The sequence below is a fragment of the Limanda limanda genome, chromosome 7 (genome assembly GCF_963576545.1).
Source record: "Limanda limanda chromosome 7, fLimLim1.1, whole genome shotgun sequence".
Lineage (NCBI taxonomy): Eukaryota > Metazoa > Chordata > Actinopteri > Pleuronectiformes > Pleuronectidae > Limanda > Limanda limanda.
This window is the reverse complement of record NC_083642.1, coordinates 8,769,045-8,785,446: the sequence shown is the minus strand read 5'-3', so window position 1 is coordinate 8,785,446 and position 16,402 is coordinate 8,769,045. Positions and strand designations below refer to the sequence as shown.

At 41.8% G+C, this 16,402-nt stretch overlaps 1 non-coding gene across 1 annotated transcript; it reads right to left on the bottom strand.

Annotated features, from left to right (window-relative positions):
• Nucleotides 1-5,361: 5,361 nt before the first annotated feature.
• trnal-uaa (transfer RNA leucine (anticodon UAA)) lies at nt 5,362-5,444 on the bottom strand. The gene has a single exon. It is a non-coding gene; the product is annotated as a tRNA-Leu (tRNA).
• Between the last annotated feature and the right edge of the window lie 10,958 nt (nt 5,445-16,402).

Genomic DNA, 16,402 nt, shown 5'->3' with positions numbered 1-16,402 from the left:
AAACAAAACTGATGTTGACGTCCTTGTTCTCCCTGTATTCAGTGTGGAACAGGCAACACGTGATATTACAGCCAACAGAGCTTTCACCGTTAAATTAAAACATGTATCTCTACAATAAAATACTACCTTATCTCCCCATTAAACATTAAAGAGTATCTGTGTTTGATCCACCAGCCTCTGTATGTGACTCGACTACATCGGCTCATGGTCTCCTCCTCACATGCGATAGTTGTGTTCTGCTGCTGCTGCGTTTCCACGTCTACAAAACGATCTTTCAGCTTATGCCTTTTCCGGATCATAGAGTGAAGTCGAAAGACATGAAAATAAATCCCCGGAGTGCAGGTGCAGATTCCCTGTCGAGAGTTAATATGTATTTCCCCCACTTGCACAAAATTAAAGTTTGTTAATAAAAGAAACTCTGAGGTGTATTTTGCATGACACTGGGAAAAACGGGTATATGAACTGTGATATCATGCAAAGCTGCTCTCCCCTTTTACCGTTAAATTACACGATGAGAAACAGGAGTTTTATTTACACTTTTTATACCAAACTTCAGGTTTGAGCAAAGTTTCGGCAAAAACCAATGTCAAAAGTTCAAAACGGTCACTCCCCGGTTGTCTGGAGTCTTGTTTACTTTCATATTCCATAATTATTCTACACTTAAGTACCAGTAAGGTTTTTTATTTCCCACAAGATATTTTTAGGCATTTTACCTAAAGGGCAGAATCGAACCTGCGGCTGCTGCAGGTGCCCACACAACCTTGTGAATTACACCTGCCCCAAGTACCATGAAGTCCTTTTACCTGATTTATTCACCCACAAGTTGTATTAAAATATCAATGTTAAAATTATGGCAAATCCCTCTCAAACTTTTACAGGTGACAAAAACCAAAGAAGTCAAAACACAAAGTCAAGGGATCACAGTTAAATTGACTCTGACTGGGACTTGAGACTGATTTTGATCCTTTCAACAGATGTTGCAGCTTTTGACATCTGGACAGTGCATGAACATCCTCTGGGGATCATGCACATTATGATGGAATTTCATAGCAGTCCACAAAATAGTAATTGAGGCGTTTCAGTCCGGAATAAAGTGAAGGACAAACAGACATCAGGTCTTTGGAGCTGAAAAACAATCTCTCATGTCTAATGACTCGTGTTGATCCTGCAAAAATAAACAGAAACCACAAACACCAGTTATTTTACTGTATATTAGCATCAGAACCCATCATCCCCATCATGAATTATAAATGACAATATTAACATTTCATCACTTCCCTCCATGTGCTCTCAAATGTGTGTTTACAGAATATAAATTAATTCACAGAATCAAAGTCCTGTAATAAGCGTGATTTGCTGCTGCTGGTCGTCAACTGTATTCACCGCTCAGAGCAGATGGATGAGATTCCCTCAACAGAGAGAAACTAATAAACAAGAAAAAAATATCTTCTCACCTGGTTAGCAGAAAGTCAGCGGGAGTTCAAACTTCCTACAGGTGCGAAGCCAGAGCTTGTTTTTGTTTCTGACATTTCTCTGTCAGATGATATCCGGAGGCTCACTGGAGGTTTTGGCCTCGAAACCGTGAGCCGCTCTGTGTTCTGACATCTGCTCCCATCACTGAGGGTGGAACGGTGGAGAGGATGAGGATGAAGCTCCGGCTGTGAGAGACGAAGAGCTTTTACGTCCTGTAAATAAAACATCAAGTTTAAAGCTGCTGTCGACACAGGGTTGAACCAAAATGGAAATTCAGAGACTCACTATGAAACCCTGAGGTGAGAGGATCGAAGTATTCCAAGGATATTTTACTAGAATGTTAGATTGTGTTGTAGTGGCATCCCATAGTGCTCCCATTTCAAAATGATCCTCTTTTAAAATACTGTAGTTACAGAAGTTTGAAGCATTTTGATAAGAGTTATTGTCAGACAAATATAATGGGAACACAATTTGGTTTATTCTTTCTCATTTCTTAGTTTTCTCTATTTTTGGAATTGAGCCCATATTCAAAGAAACTCTGTTAGAAAAATTGAGGATGGTAAAATGATTGAACTGTTGTCAGGATGTTGTCAACATTGGCTATAAATAAAAGATGCTTTGATAAAAAATGCAAATGTATTCTTTATTTATGGCCTTTAGAAGCTAATAAATGAGGTTTGTCCACTCACAGAATATCAAAATCTGCAGAATATATAGTAAAGCCCGACCAACAACTCTTTACTACAGCAGTAAAATATTATGGCAAAAAGATACAAAAAGAAAAACAGTCAATTAAAACTGAATTTTGACGTGGATGCATTTACAATGAGCGGATAGATGTGGAGATTTATCGTTTGTCACTGAAACTGAAGCTCCAGTTTGATTTCCCCCGATGATAATTTGAGAAACAAGTCTTTCTGTAGCTGTCAGGTTTGGTTTAGAGTGAGAAATATTCAAGCCTTTAGGTACAGGCGCTGTCTGCTGCTTTTCAACTGGCAGCCTGTGTGTGTGAGTGTGTGTGTTTGTTCGTGAGAGAGAGAGAGAGAGAGAGAACAACAATTTCAAACTTATCCCAGAAAACAGAAGGAGAGGCGAAACAAAGGTGAAATGAACAACACAACTACTGGTGTAGCAACAAGTGTTTCTAATGAACACATTTCAACAAATTGTAGTTCATTGTGCATCTTCAAGCAGAAAAAATAGAAGAATTAAAAAATTTAGCCAACAGCCGCTATGATTTACGTCATAATTTAATTATATACAAAAATAACAGTTTGGGTTATTTAGGTTATGTAACCTAAGTTTGGATTTAGATTTAGTTTATTCACCGGTGACTGACTGACTGGTTTCATTGACTTATAACTGCCGGACTCGCGACTGCACTGACGTGGCAGCCGAGCAGGAGCCAGGTTACAGAATCAGATTTTTCCCTCTGAAAGGTCAGAGAGATACGATGCTGCAGAGGAAACTTCGTGGCATTAAATCAATCTGGGGCCAAACATGCTCTATACAACTCTGAGCGATCGCTTTCATCCCATAATGCATTTCTCTCGAGCATTGGACGACATTTTCTCCTCGGTGTCAGGAACATGTCACTGTTTGAGCGTGTGAAGCTGCTTTCTCATGTGAACCCTGGTTACATAAAGGTTTATAACCTTCATCAATATCAATGTGAGAAGGTTCAATACATATAAATATGATGATTTTGCCGTGTGTAAACACAGTGAGGACAATTAAACGTATTGATCCACATCGGGTGAGTCAAATGTTTTGCTGTTTAACAGGTATTTGTCTTTTCCTGCTCATAAAGACGAGTTTAAATCCACTTAATCTCTGAACAGATTCTGCGTGTGAATAAACAGAATCTGTAGATCTCCTTTTCCAGTTTGACCAATCACGTCTGAGCAGGCTTTGATCCATGTGGAGAGGAAACACACCGACTGAAAAGCATCGGGTTTCAGCTTTTTATTTTCAGTTTGAATACCTATGTTTGAAGCACAAAGTTAGAGTTTGGTGTCCTGGCTCTGACTTCATCACTTTCCCCAAGTATGATAACATTAATATTGGTGATGATCAACTATACCACAGGTGGATGCTGGGCTGAATCGACAGACAAGCAAAGGGAGAGATGGGAATTCTTTGCAGATTAACCAGATTGATGGGAGGGTGTGTATCATAGAGGGCTCTGGAGAGTGAGGCATGTCACGTGATCCGAGCAGCGCCGAGAACTAGCCTGAACTAGCTTTCAAGCGTCGCTCCATTTATCTGCAGTCATTTGCAGGTAGCTGTTGTCATCCTGACCTGAAACATCACTGTTGAAATCCCTATTTGTGAAAAAGTCCGGTCGTGTCTCAACTCCAACTCCATTCTTGCATCTCTCCACATAAGGAAGAGTCTTTGATATCTATTGTATTCACCAGAGGCCTAAAGCATTGTCAGTTCCCGCTTATTCCTTGTCACGCGATAGCCAACGGGCTCCGAGATTAATAAACAATGTGACTTTTACCATGAACATGATCGATATCGACTGATGTGAAATACAAGAAACGTCTTCATAAACCCTTGTGTTCACGCTGGTATTTCCAACCAGCTCCATGTGTTACATATGGATTTCCATTACTCAGCTCATTCAGGAGGCAAAGGGAGAGGGAGAGAGCGGCGCTCCCTCAGGACTGAGGAACAACCTGCGCCTGCATCCTCGGCGCATAATTTAACAAATTAGCTGTGAGCAGCTGTTACCTGTTAAAATGACCCCGTTAATTTTTATCACCGCGGACAAGAGGTCCGATAGCATCTGCGCGCTACAGCTGACAGCCAGTCCGATTAGCTCTCTGATTCCTGCTTCCACTATATCATGACAACGATAATTACCTCGACGTCTCATTTTATGGATTCTACAAATCGCCAGGCTCGCGGAGCACGCCAAGTGTCCATCAATTATCGCCACGCTCTGCTGGTGTAGCCCGTCCAGTTGGCTGCCTCGGCTTTGAGAAACCACTTTGTCTTAAGTGAGAGAAGGTCTCTAATGCTGCCATAAGTGAGCGCCCACTGCTGGTTCACTACTAAACTTAGGAATACATTGTGTGATCATGAAGCAGAAGCACATGACCCCTCGTGGTCTGACCTCTCAGACGCTCGGCGAGGGCTCATCAGCGGCTCGACCTCCAGAACGCTCGCTGTGACATCAGCCTCTGAGCGAGATCCAGAAGACCCGGCCAGTAATGACCATTTATAAGTTTTGGCATTCATTGTGTTGAAGTTAAGTGGCTGTAAAACCGAACGCTTCCAGTCATGAGTGTTCAGGTTCATTGAACTGCTGAGGGATTTTAAACATAAGTACCCTGTCTGAGAGCAAATCTCCATTCGTTATCTGAAAGAATTTAATAAAAGGAAAATACTCTCTGCAGCCTCCTGCTGAGGCGATAGTTTACTTGAAGTTCTGATAGAATTACCTCATACGGTGCCATCATCTCGTTAAAAGAGAACTCAAAGCTGCAGAAATGAATCCTTTTATGTTATCAGAGGATCAGAGACGACGTGTCATGTGAAAGTGTCGTTATCACTCAGAGGATTTAGACTCTACGGACGCAACATTAACATCTTGGTTCAATCTCACAGCTTTCATCAGTGTCAGGCAGACGCAGGAAGCAGTTCAGTGAAAAGGTTTCTATAAACTCAACTTACAATAAATGCATTCAACCACAAGGTTACAAACCCAGAACAACAAAGTACAATTTTCTTTAAGCCAAAGCCAAACTACTAAGTGCCATTTAGGTGCTACTTAATTTTTTGTTTAAACTTAAGTTCTTATTTTATTCAAGGTATAGTCAGAAAGATTGTTTTTATCATATTCATATCTAGAGCAAGCACATTAAGGATAAAGGAGAATACCAGGAGTGGGGATCGAACCCACGAGGGCATTTGCCCATTGGATCTTAAGTCCAACGCCTTAACCTCTCGGCCATCCTGGTACATAGAACAGTGATTTCAGGTGGTAAAAATAACGACAAACTTAATGTTAACATTGTTTCATGTGTGGTCGATGTGATATATATATATATATATATGAATATGTTTGCTTTCCTCAAAAAAGTGACAATATCATAGACGTTAAATAAAAAGTCAGATGACATGACTGCTCTCTAACAGTGAAGCCAAAGCAGCTCACCCACCTGGTGGCTGGCTGTGGTATAGGTCAGAGACCCCCACCTCATCCATGTGAGTGGATGGGACATGGATCAAACTAATGTAGTCAAAGTACAAGTTGAATTTTTGCTCTAAAAAGATTTCTGTATTTTCAGGTATAGTTCTCATCACACTGATGATTGATTGATATATATTCACCTCTGGATAGTGGGAGGAAATGGACACGCGTTCTCCATCTTTATTTACAGGCTTTGGATAATATTTTGAAAGTATTTTGCACTCAAGTAATGTTATAAATGTGCAAAAAAAAAGAATTGCTGAGTCCTTGACAATTGAAAAAGTTGTGAACAAAAACAAGATAATGATGATGAATAGTAAATGGATTGCATTAATAAACAAAACACATAAACACACACAAACACACACTAATAAAAATCTTATCTGAAAAATGAAATAATAATAATAAACGAAAACAGATGTTTATCATCCACTGATGACTTTGTGAATGTGGAGTTGACGTCCATCATCCATTTGTTCTGCACTAAATCTGCTTCGTTGCTGCAACTTCCATTGTGTTTTACTAATTACCCAGAATTACCCTGGAGTCAAATTCTTATGAACCAAACTCAAAACACCTGAATCTCCTCATGTTTTCTGTGGTTTTAAAGAGATTGAAAATTTAATTTCCCAAATCAACTTCTCCCAGGAGCGGAGCAACAGCACAGCAGTAATTCATTTGTAATTTAAAAGTCTGCCTTATAGCCATGTGCGAATATATTTTATATTTTCATTCATCGCTGGAGTTATTGTTTGCATCGTTCCTGTTTCCTCTCAGCTCGGAATATTTAGCAATAAACTAAGGCGTCCGGAAAATAAATGCACAGCAGCAGCTTCTTCCTTTTGAACTATGTGCACGTTTTTCCAATAGTCTTCCTTGGAGCCGCCTCAAATCACCTACCTCCTTGATTATGTGGTCGCAGAGAGCACCTCTCGACAGCTGACCTTTCACTGCCGGAGCAGTCATCAACACGGAGGAACGTGCGTCTGATCCGTGCGTCTTCAGCATTCGGAGGAAACGCTTCTCTTCAGCCTGCTTCGTCCGTTCAGGGGAGCGACAAATCTCTCTGGACCACAACTCCAAAACTCTTAGCGGCTGCAGTGATCACGCACCGTCATGAAATGTACTTTAAAGAGCTCAGTGGTAACATAAAACAAGCCAAAGGAAGAAAGAGACACAGTTTGTTAAGTCCCCCTCGAGGGAGGCGCTAAACTCTTGAGGCTTCATCTTGAGTGGAAATTAAAAAATTGGAAGATTCAAAACCAAAGAGGGGAGAGTACAGAGGGGATTTGAATTCAGAACATTTCACACCCTGCAAAACAATAAAAATGTTATTTTTTTCCTTAAGCGTCTGGGGTCTTCTCAGTCTGTCTATTGTGCTTTTCCAAATCCCTGCTCTGTATCTTCCGATTAATATTTCAGATTTTAGCGGTGAAGGCAAAGCGTTTTATTGTTGCACTAAGATCTCATAAATCAAACATGTCGCTTTAATGGGAAATATATCGTCTGCTTGTGGATTGTTTGTCCATTATTAATACAGTTGAATGCCTGGATGCGAGCGATTCAGGGTTCTGTTACCGCCAGTGCTCGGCAGAGAGGATCTCGGAGCAGCAGCCGATACAGTGGCTCCATCGGGGCGATATCTTGTCGGTGAGCAGTGACAGACGGAGGGATCGTGGTGACAGGTTCTGTGTCTGTGAGTGATGGATCGCTTCTCTGTGAATAGCCGTGGAGCGTTATATGATTTAGATGTAAGAATGGTCTCTAAATCTGATTTCAGGCGATACTATGGGCCCAGAGCTTCACTCCTTTATCCCCGTCTCCCTCGCCAGCGGTAACTTGGTCAGCCGTTCTCTCGGGGGTGCAGCCTCACTGACCCGGGGAAGGAAACATTACCACTTCCAATTCCAGCTTTTCGTCTCCTTTATGACTCTTCCAAAGGACTCCTATCATATCATAGCGCTCATGCTACCGCCGGCTTCCTTCAGGAAGGCTCCGCGTGAGTCAGACATCTTTAGTTGATGTGGTGACCCGTGGAAGAGGCGGAGCAGAGTTTCAGGATTGTTTCTCCCGCATGGCTTCGTGGTTCTCTTGACTGTTTGAACTCATCTCTCCTGAGAGCCCGCTCCTCCCCTACGGTGCAGTTACTCTCTGGGAAAGGATTAAATGAGGAGTTCACGGCCGGGGCATCAGGCAATCTACATACAATCGTCCACTATGGCTGCGGATGAATCACAATTGATGCAGGACACACTAAAGCCAATGCGGCGTAGCTATTTGTTTATGACACCGAGCAGCACATTCTGAACCATTCGGAGGAAAACGCGTTACTTGGAGATGACTCTGAATGCAGACCGCCCTCACTATCTCCATTACACTCTCTGTGCGCCGTGTGTCTGAGTCCAGAGGCGGCCTGGCCGTCCACTAAAGCAGCCATTAGATATCTATCCAGTCAGACTTGGGCCATTCCCTCTTTCCTGCATCCTCCTCCGTCCCTCGCGTCCTCGGGCTATAATAGAGTAAATGAAAGTCACTGATGGAGAATATGAGGAAATGGTATGGGTAGATGGATGACTGGTCGGACTGTGTCTACAGAGCTCCCTGAGGGAACATATATATATATATATATATAACTTATATTTACACATACCTGGCTATATGCTAACGTTAGAGCAACAATATACAGAATGGATACAGATCTGTGATCGTTTCGATAACTTCGGTTATGTTCAGTTTTTTAAAACATCGCCCTTTTGCAAAGAGTTGAAAATGTGTTTTTATCTAAACTGTAAAAATAAGGACTTCATTAATTGATTATTCAGTTTATACAGTCAGCACATTTAGTTCTATCCCTGTTCAGCCAATTCCAGAAGTTCGTATTTGGATGATGAGTTTTGCTGTTTCAGAATGAAGCTGTTCTCTTTCAGAGTTTTATCTTGTGCTTGTACAGTAGAGTTAGACATTTAAATGACTATTATTCTTTGTCTGGAAACTTTACTCCACAGTTATAAATATGCAGTATTTAAAACACACATATCAAGTGATGGGATGAATATTCATCAGTTCATTATCTATGCGGTTTATCTTTTGAGGGTCACGGGGGTCAACTGGAGCCAATCCCAGTTGACAGTGCATAGACCCTGGAAAGGCTCACAAGTATCACAAGGTCAACATATAGAGACACACAACCGTTCACACCAATGGTCAACTTAGTGTCTCCAATGAACTCCTTTGTGCTTGTGTTGGCCTGAGGGGTGAAGCTGGAGAACCAGAGAAACCCACACAGACACAAGGAGAACAGAGAAACACAGAAAGATCCCGGCTGAATTGAGATTCCAACCGAGAACCTACAAGTTATATTCTGTGAAACATGAGCAGCTTGATATGAATATGAATCCTCCTCCTGTCTGAGACAAATCCACCGTATATGGAGCGATTCAACTTCATTTGAACTGCAACATTATTGTATGAATGATAACAATCCAGAAACAAGGTGCATATAAATACTCACACACATATTGGATTTTATCCGCATTGAGTTTACGATTACCTACTATTAGTACTTTAATGTAAAACATCAGAATCTATTGCAGATTTTATTGCAACATAAAATAATGGATTGATAGATTCCAGAACTATTAATAGCTATATTTACTGTATATATGTGTATACTTTATTAATTTCTGCAACTCAAACTAATTCTAACTTTTCGTTAACTTTGTCCTTTTTTCCCGAGACACAAACCAAGACGAGCTTCAGTTAATTGAATCCACTTGGATGTGACAGATTTCACTTGTAGGCGTCATTTGGTCCCAAGTCAACCAGGTTCAGAGCCACAGTTTAAATATATGGAGTTTATATAAGTAGCACTCATGTGGTTTATGATGATAAGTATGTTGACAGAGGCATTAAGGCATTAAGTAGTTTAATTAATGGTGTCGTTAGCGAAACGTGTCGTGTTTCATAAATCATGGTGATTACAGTGGGACTCGTACTATTTTGATTAATGGAATGCTTGGCTCTTTATCAAAGAGTTTATAGTTGCTGACCAATCGGAAGATTTCAAATAACAGTGACTGGGATAAAATCACTTTATACAACAAAAGAAAATAAATATCAAGGAATGTAAGATGGATGAGGTTGAGAAGTTTGAGCGAATATGTTTACTTTTGGACTTTCACAGTCTGGAATTTGCCAAAAAAAATCAATAAGTTCAGAAAACGTTTTGCTGCTTGTTTTTCCCAAAAATAATTGTAAAAGTTAGCGATTAATATGTGCTTTTGCACAGTTTGGTTAATGCTGACTCATTAATTTAGCAGACAAGTAATAAGCTTTTACAAATTGCAGTTACGGATGATGTCAATCACATGAAAGTGCACAGAGGGTTACGTGTCTCCAGAGACTATATCATGTCTCCTGGCAACAGTCGATGGACCAGTAGTGTGTGTTCATGTGTGTGTTTTGTCTAAACAGAGACTTTTTGTGTGTTCCTTCCAGGATGTCACTGTGAACCTTGGAGTTCTGCGAGAATCTGAACATGAACATACAAATGAAGTGGATGGTTTCTGCAGTGCAAAGTGTCAGTGAACATTTCCACTTCATGTTCAGTATCCACATTTTAGATTTTCAGGCGGTTATCACTGTCGCGTCACAGCAAGAATGTTCTTGGTTCATCTCCTGATTCAAGGTCTTTCTGTGTGGAGTTTCCTCATAATTGCATTTGCATATAACTCTGGCTCAATTGGAGACTCTGAATTAAACTGAATGTGAGTATAAGTGGTCGTTGGTCTCTGTATCTCTGTATCTCTGCCCTGTGACGGGCCCAGTCCAGGATGAACCCCGCCTCTCGCCCAGCTGGGAAGGGCTCCAGCCCCCCTGCGGCTCTGTAAAGGGTAAGTCCACATACGTGAATGCAAAGGGAATATTGCAGGTCAAAGTTGAACCACCACAGGAAGCAGCTCGACAAAGGTTTGCCTCTAAAATATATTTGCTTATGTGTGGCTGTGACCTTAGTGGTACAGACATAGGATGGATGGATATACGAATTCATACATTAATTTTTCCTCATTAAATCAAAATCCTTCTGGATGCGTTACTAATTAGTTGAAATATGTATGAGACGGGTTTGTAAACATTTTATTTTCCCTTTGCTGTATTCAGTGGTTGAGTTAAAGTAAACTAATGAAATACTAGCTGTAGGATTCCAACCTATTTATCTGACGGACCAGTGAGTGGTCTCGTTTCACTCACTGGTTCCCAGATGGTTAATACACTGGTCACATGTAAAACGTGGCTCGTAAAGCTGGTAAGAATAACTCAGCTGTAAACCGTCCACATGTATAAATCAACTCAGGGTCAAAATCAGCATGGGGCGGTTCCGATAACCACGTGACTGTTAGTTGAATTAATGCATTTTGACTCGTCCTGTCGACCCCTCGTTGAGGCTGGTGGGGGGGCGGGAGCAGGTTTCGGTTTAGCCTCATCTTCCTTGTAGTTCAAGGAGATAGATTTGTGCATTGGTCTGTGTTTGTGTGAGCGGTTTGCAGCAGCGGGGCCCGTTGTGTCTGCGTGTGCATCGACATGAGCTGACAGGTCGATCGATGAGGAGGAGCTGCAGTCGGCTGTCGGCTCATTGACCCGCTGTGGTGAAATACAGCAAGTGAAGGGTCGGCTCATCCCCGTCCGATCGCTGCTCTGACCGCGGATGGATTTGCCACAATCCGGTTTCTGCTCTTGTTATTGTCGCCGTCGCTGAATTAAAGGAATAGTTCACCCAAAAATGAGTCATCACTCTGCCGATGGAGGGGTGGGAGAAGTGTTTAGTGAAGAATTGGTCACCAGTTACTTGTGTTAATTGTATTGGATTTGGTTGCAAGGCTGTTTACCCCTGAAACTCAAAATGTGTTCTGTGAACTCAAACATTTCAACCTAACCCTCCATCGGCAGAGTGATGAGTAGATAGTGGGTTAATTTACATTTTTGGGTGAACTATCCCTTTAAATTCGAAATAAAATGTCAGTCAAGATGTTTTAAGGTTGACAAACAGGGATGTGATTGTTCAATCGCAGGAGGAGCGGCTGCAACATGTTGTCAAAGGACCATGCAAGTGCTTAAACTATGTGTTGCACAAATTAACTCCGCCAACAAGGTTATGATTTCAACGTTGGTTGTTTTGTTTGTCAGCAGGATTAAATAGAAACGTATTTCCCCAATAACACGGATGAGGACAAAGGGGCGGATTCAGGATTATATCCTTTGCATGCTTTGACATTTTCAACCGTTACCCATCATGGATTAATTTACAGACCTCTATGAAAGTTATCGGGTGTATTTCGGGGACTGATATCTATGAGTGGCTGCAATTTGGTGCAGCTTGATTGAATTGGAGGGGGCTGTTGGGCCTTGGCAGATTAATGCGCTCCACCGAGTGCTATTCTAGCTCATTCCATTTAATTTCATTGCCAATATTGCTCATATTTTGTGCCACTTGGTGCCATTGGGCTTCTGCCCCTTTAGCGGCTCACCAGCTTGTGTCTGATAGTGAACCAAAAAGATTCAGGTGATAAATCATCACCTCTCACATCACCACATTGTTTCCATACTGTCACTTCAATTGCAGGAATCTCTGTTGGCAGGTAGGTGTAATATTTAAAAAATATCAGTTATTGCCAGTTAAATGTTTTCGAATTGTTTTCATTCATAATTGAATAATCAAAGCAAATTGGCTAAAGAAGTACAAATTTCAAGCGTGAACGAACCCCGCACATGCTGCTCTGCGTAGATCCATCCGTGTGGGAGTCGAACAGATAAGCTGTAGCATCACGTCTGTTCTAGATTTCGCTGGTGACATTTCAAGCATAAAAGTGAAATATGGAAAACATTAAAGTTGAATAAAAGAGGAAAAGGAGTAAAAAAGGGAAATTAAATACTCCCTTTTCTATTTTTAAACCGAGTCACTGCATTTCATCCGCTTCAGGAATCACTTCATTCTCCCACTTTGGGACACGAGCCCGTCACACACAGTTCACAAACCAGCAGCCGTAATTGTGTTGATCACTTTAGTTAATAAACCACATATTAAACAGACTCATCGTGAAATCCTCAGTGTTGAAAGGTTTCCTGGAGACCTTTTCTCGTGTGCAGCCGTGCTCCTCAGTGTGTGCACACAACGTGAGCCTCTATTTTAGTGCATAGTGCTTTGTTATGTTATTTACTGTGAGAATGCAAACTGGAAATGGCAGCGTGTCTGATCTCATTCACTGGAAATTCCTCCGGTCTGTTCATCCCTTTCTCCGGAGAAGAGTCTGGTTCTGTGCTGATGTTTTCTCTCACAGCACAATACAGTTAACATGCATTCGTCACTTATACGTGTGGCAAAGAATTTGTCTTTCTGAGTACAAAAGTTACATTTATTTAGAACCCTGCATTAATGAATGATAACTTGAATTAATGTGCGGTTATTTCAAATTAAAAATGTTGAACTCAAATGAAATTTAACACAGTGTAGAGTTGCCTGACTTGACAAAGAAGAGACAGGAGCCAGTGTTCTTATAAGGAGGGGAGATTTTATTTATAACACATGGTGCTGACAGGGAGTCTCCAGCTCAGCGTCTATTTTACAAGGTTTGATCTGCAAGGCTGCGCATGTACTGTACGGGATTCGGAAACCAAGATTTGCAGTGGCACTAGAAACACACGCTTGAAACAACAGACTCTTTCTGTATTTTTTTTGGTGATTTTTTTTTCCCATTGTTTTCTTACAAAATGGTACAAACAACAATACAAAATATTTGTGCTGTTGACAATTTACAAAAGAAGTCTTCTGACTCAATAACTGTGCAATTATTTTTTTTTTATCAGCTTTTTTTTTGTTTCTTTTTTTTTCTCCTCCATTTTAAACTAAGCGAGTATGGTAGACCAGAATTCCCTTTTTCCGAACGGCAGCCCCGGTCATGCGGGCTGCGACACACTTTAAAATGTTGTATGATTACTGTAATAGAACTCATCTGTCCATTATAAAAAGACACATGCAAAAAGCTCCAATTGTACAGTTACAGTTTGCCTAACTCAGTCTGCTTAGCTTCGAGCAAATACTACATTATGTACACTTCCACTTGAGCAGTATCGGGAGAACCAGCACGAAAACACGGCCGCCTGTTCTTTTGTGATTCTCTCCGAGGGCAGGACAAAAAAAGTCTGGCGTCCGCTGGAGCCCCCCCGTCATGTGCGTGTCCATGGCCAGGCAGTGTGTCCGCAGTGAGACCACGTGTCCTTTAACTAACACCAGGCAGAGAGGCAGAGGAGCTGCTGCAGGGAACAGGGACGGACTACAGCACAGCGATGGCTCTTCCCTCGTTGGCCCGTTCTCCCCCTCACTTTAGCGAGGGGACGTCAATAAGACAAGTGGAGCTCGGACGTAACGGGTGAAGATCAATCTTCCTCCGTTTCACAAATTGCATTTAAATGGGGGTCAAGTTGGACCGACTCCGCCGATGATTTGCTGCCACTTGTCACTGCGAGTCTGCGATAACATTCAGAATCGTAATGGCGTTTGTGTCATGTATGATGACACAGTGATAAAGGTCAGTTACCATGTGTAAAGTGTGTGTGTGTGTCAAGGGGGGGGGTTGGGCCTCCTGCTGTGTTTGGCCCTGGTCTGTATGTCTGATAAAGGAGCTTCAGGGTTTGTTGAACACGTCTGAATCCTGTGAATGCTGCACGGCCTTCGGTAGAGTTGGAGAATCTGCGGCTGAATTACGACAATGCTGAGAGGGCTTATATAATATAGAACACTCACGTATGTACAGTAAGGCCTAGAGGAGTGAGTGTGTGCGAGTGGAGACTGTACACGTCGGTTTTGAGATGGAACCGTTTCACCACCTGGGGAATTGAGAGGGGGGGGGGGGGGGGGGATATGGCTGAAAGCTCGTTTGAGAACCGCACCGATCCTCCTTAAATGCACATGGCTTTTTGTGGTGACATATTCCTCTCGCCCCGGGGATTTTCATTGGAAATAAAAAAAAGCAAGTGAGTGAAAGAAAATGGAAAGACCACACGGACACAGACAAGTCAGTCCACCAAATGTATAAAAAAAAAACAAAAAAAAGGTTCTGTTATATACAACATTTATACGTCAGAAATGATCACAGAGAGTAAGAAGTAACAGCTGTGTTTATTTTGTGTGTGTGTGTTGAAGGACGAGAGCACTCACAGCTGACCACTCCTTCACTGACGAGCTGCGATTCAAACCCATTTATCTACGGATCCACATCAACAGATTCTTACCCTGTAAACGTTATTAATCAAAGTCCCTTCCCTTGTTTATAGTCGACTCACTCGCATCCTCATCTCTTTTTAATGGCATGATGAATATTTACATTAACAGGTACCATTCCCCACTTATCTCCTGTCAATTCTTCTCTCGCTGCCTTGGAAAATAAGGGTAAAGATTTTTTCAACGAACCCTTTAACGCAGGTGAGAACTGAATACGAGTGGAGACTCCTTCCCGTCGCATCGTCTGAAGAACACTTCAGCTACGGAGACCCCCCCCAAACCTCAAGTATTCATCATATTCTTAATTAATAGAGGATCTTGTCAGTCCACATCAGGATGAAACCACCGGGGAGCATTTCAATGGGCACTCAGAACTCAGAAGATAAGGAGTGATTAAATCTTGTCTATCATTCACCAGAATCTCGCTGGTCCCCTCTGTGAAATGTTTTGCATATTTAAATAATTTAATATAAAGACTAAAGCTCTCTCTCTCCCCAGTTCTCCATGTAGATGCATTTCGGGAAGCCTGAAATATGATTACAAAGGCCCATGGGTAGTGCCGGCTTTTTTTCATTAAGTCACAAAACACAACTGTCTTTCAAAACGTCTGTCTTTTAAAGCGCAATTACCGAAGCTTTAGTTTTGCCCGTCTGCTTTGATAAAGTGCGACGCTTCCTAACAGACTTTTCTCTTCCGCTAACTTCTTTTTCAAAACCTCTTGAACTCGCATGCCAACAATTTCAGGAGGAAATTTCAGATGAATGAAACGCTGCCTGAAGAGACAGATTGCGAAGGCGCTAAATCCCTGGCTGAGGCTCAGTTCCCCCCCGTTTCGGTGACAGGGACCAGCACCAAAGTTTGTATATTAAAAGTTTGTAGAAGAAACAACAGTGAATCAACAAAAGAAGAAAAGGAACGGAGGGAGGGAGGGAGACAGAGAGAGAGAGAAGAGGGTTCAGAATGTGACTCAGACTCTCTATGAAATGTTATCGGAGCTTTTTGAAGTCATCTCTCCTCTCCTCTCGGGTTTGTACAGTTTATGGAGTTTTCTTTTCGGAAACATCGACCGCACGATACCTGGCGCCGTGCTCGTGACCTTTGGGTGTCTTCGGCATGAACATGCAAACCCTAATGAGCTCAGAGGTCAAACCCCTCCTCACATCACCCTCATACGTACTTCACATACAGTCACATCACAGAGGTAACACACTTGACTTGTCGGAAAATGTTAGCAACAAGCCTCATCAAGTTTTATGTGCAAATACTGAGAGCTCAAAACAAACACAGCTGCTATCGAAAGCCACAATAAACAAAGACACACGCGCGATGCATTTCTTCTCTAACACAGTCCCATTATGTATTTTTTTCCGTAACCACATCTATAGGAGCACAGATATGCCCGACTCGGAAAGTGAATGATTTGTCCATAACTCACAGCAGACACACTGTTG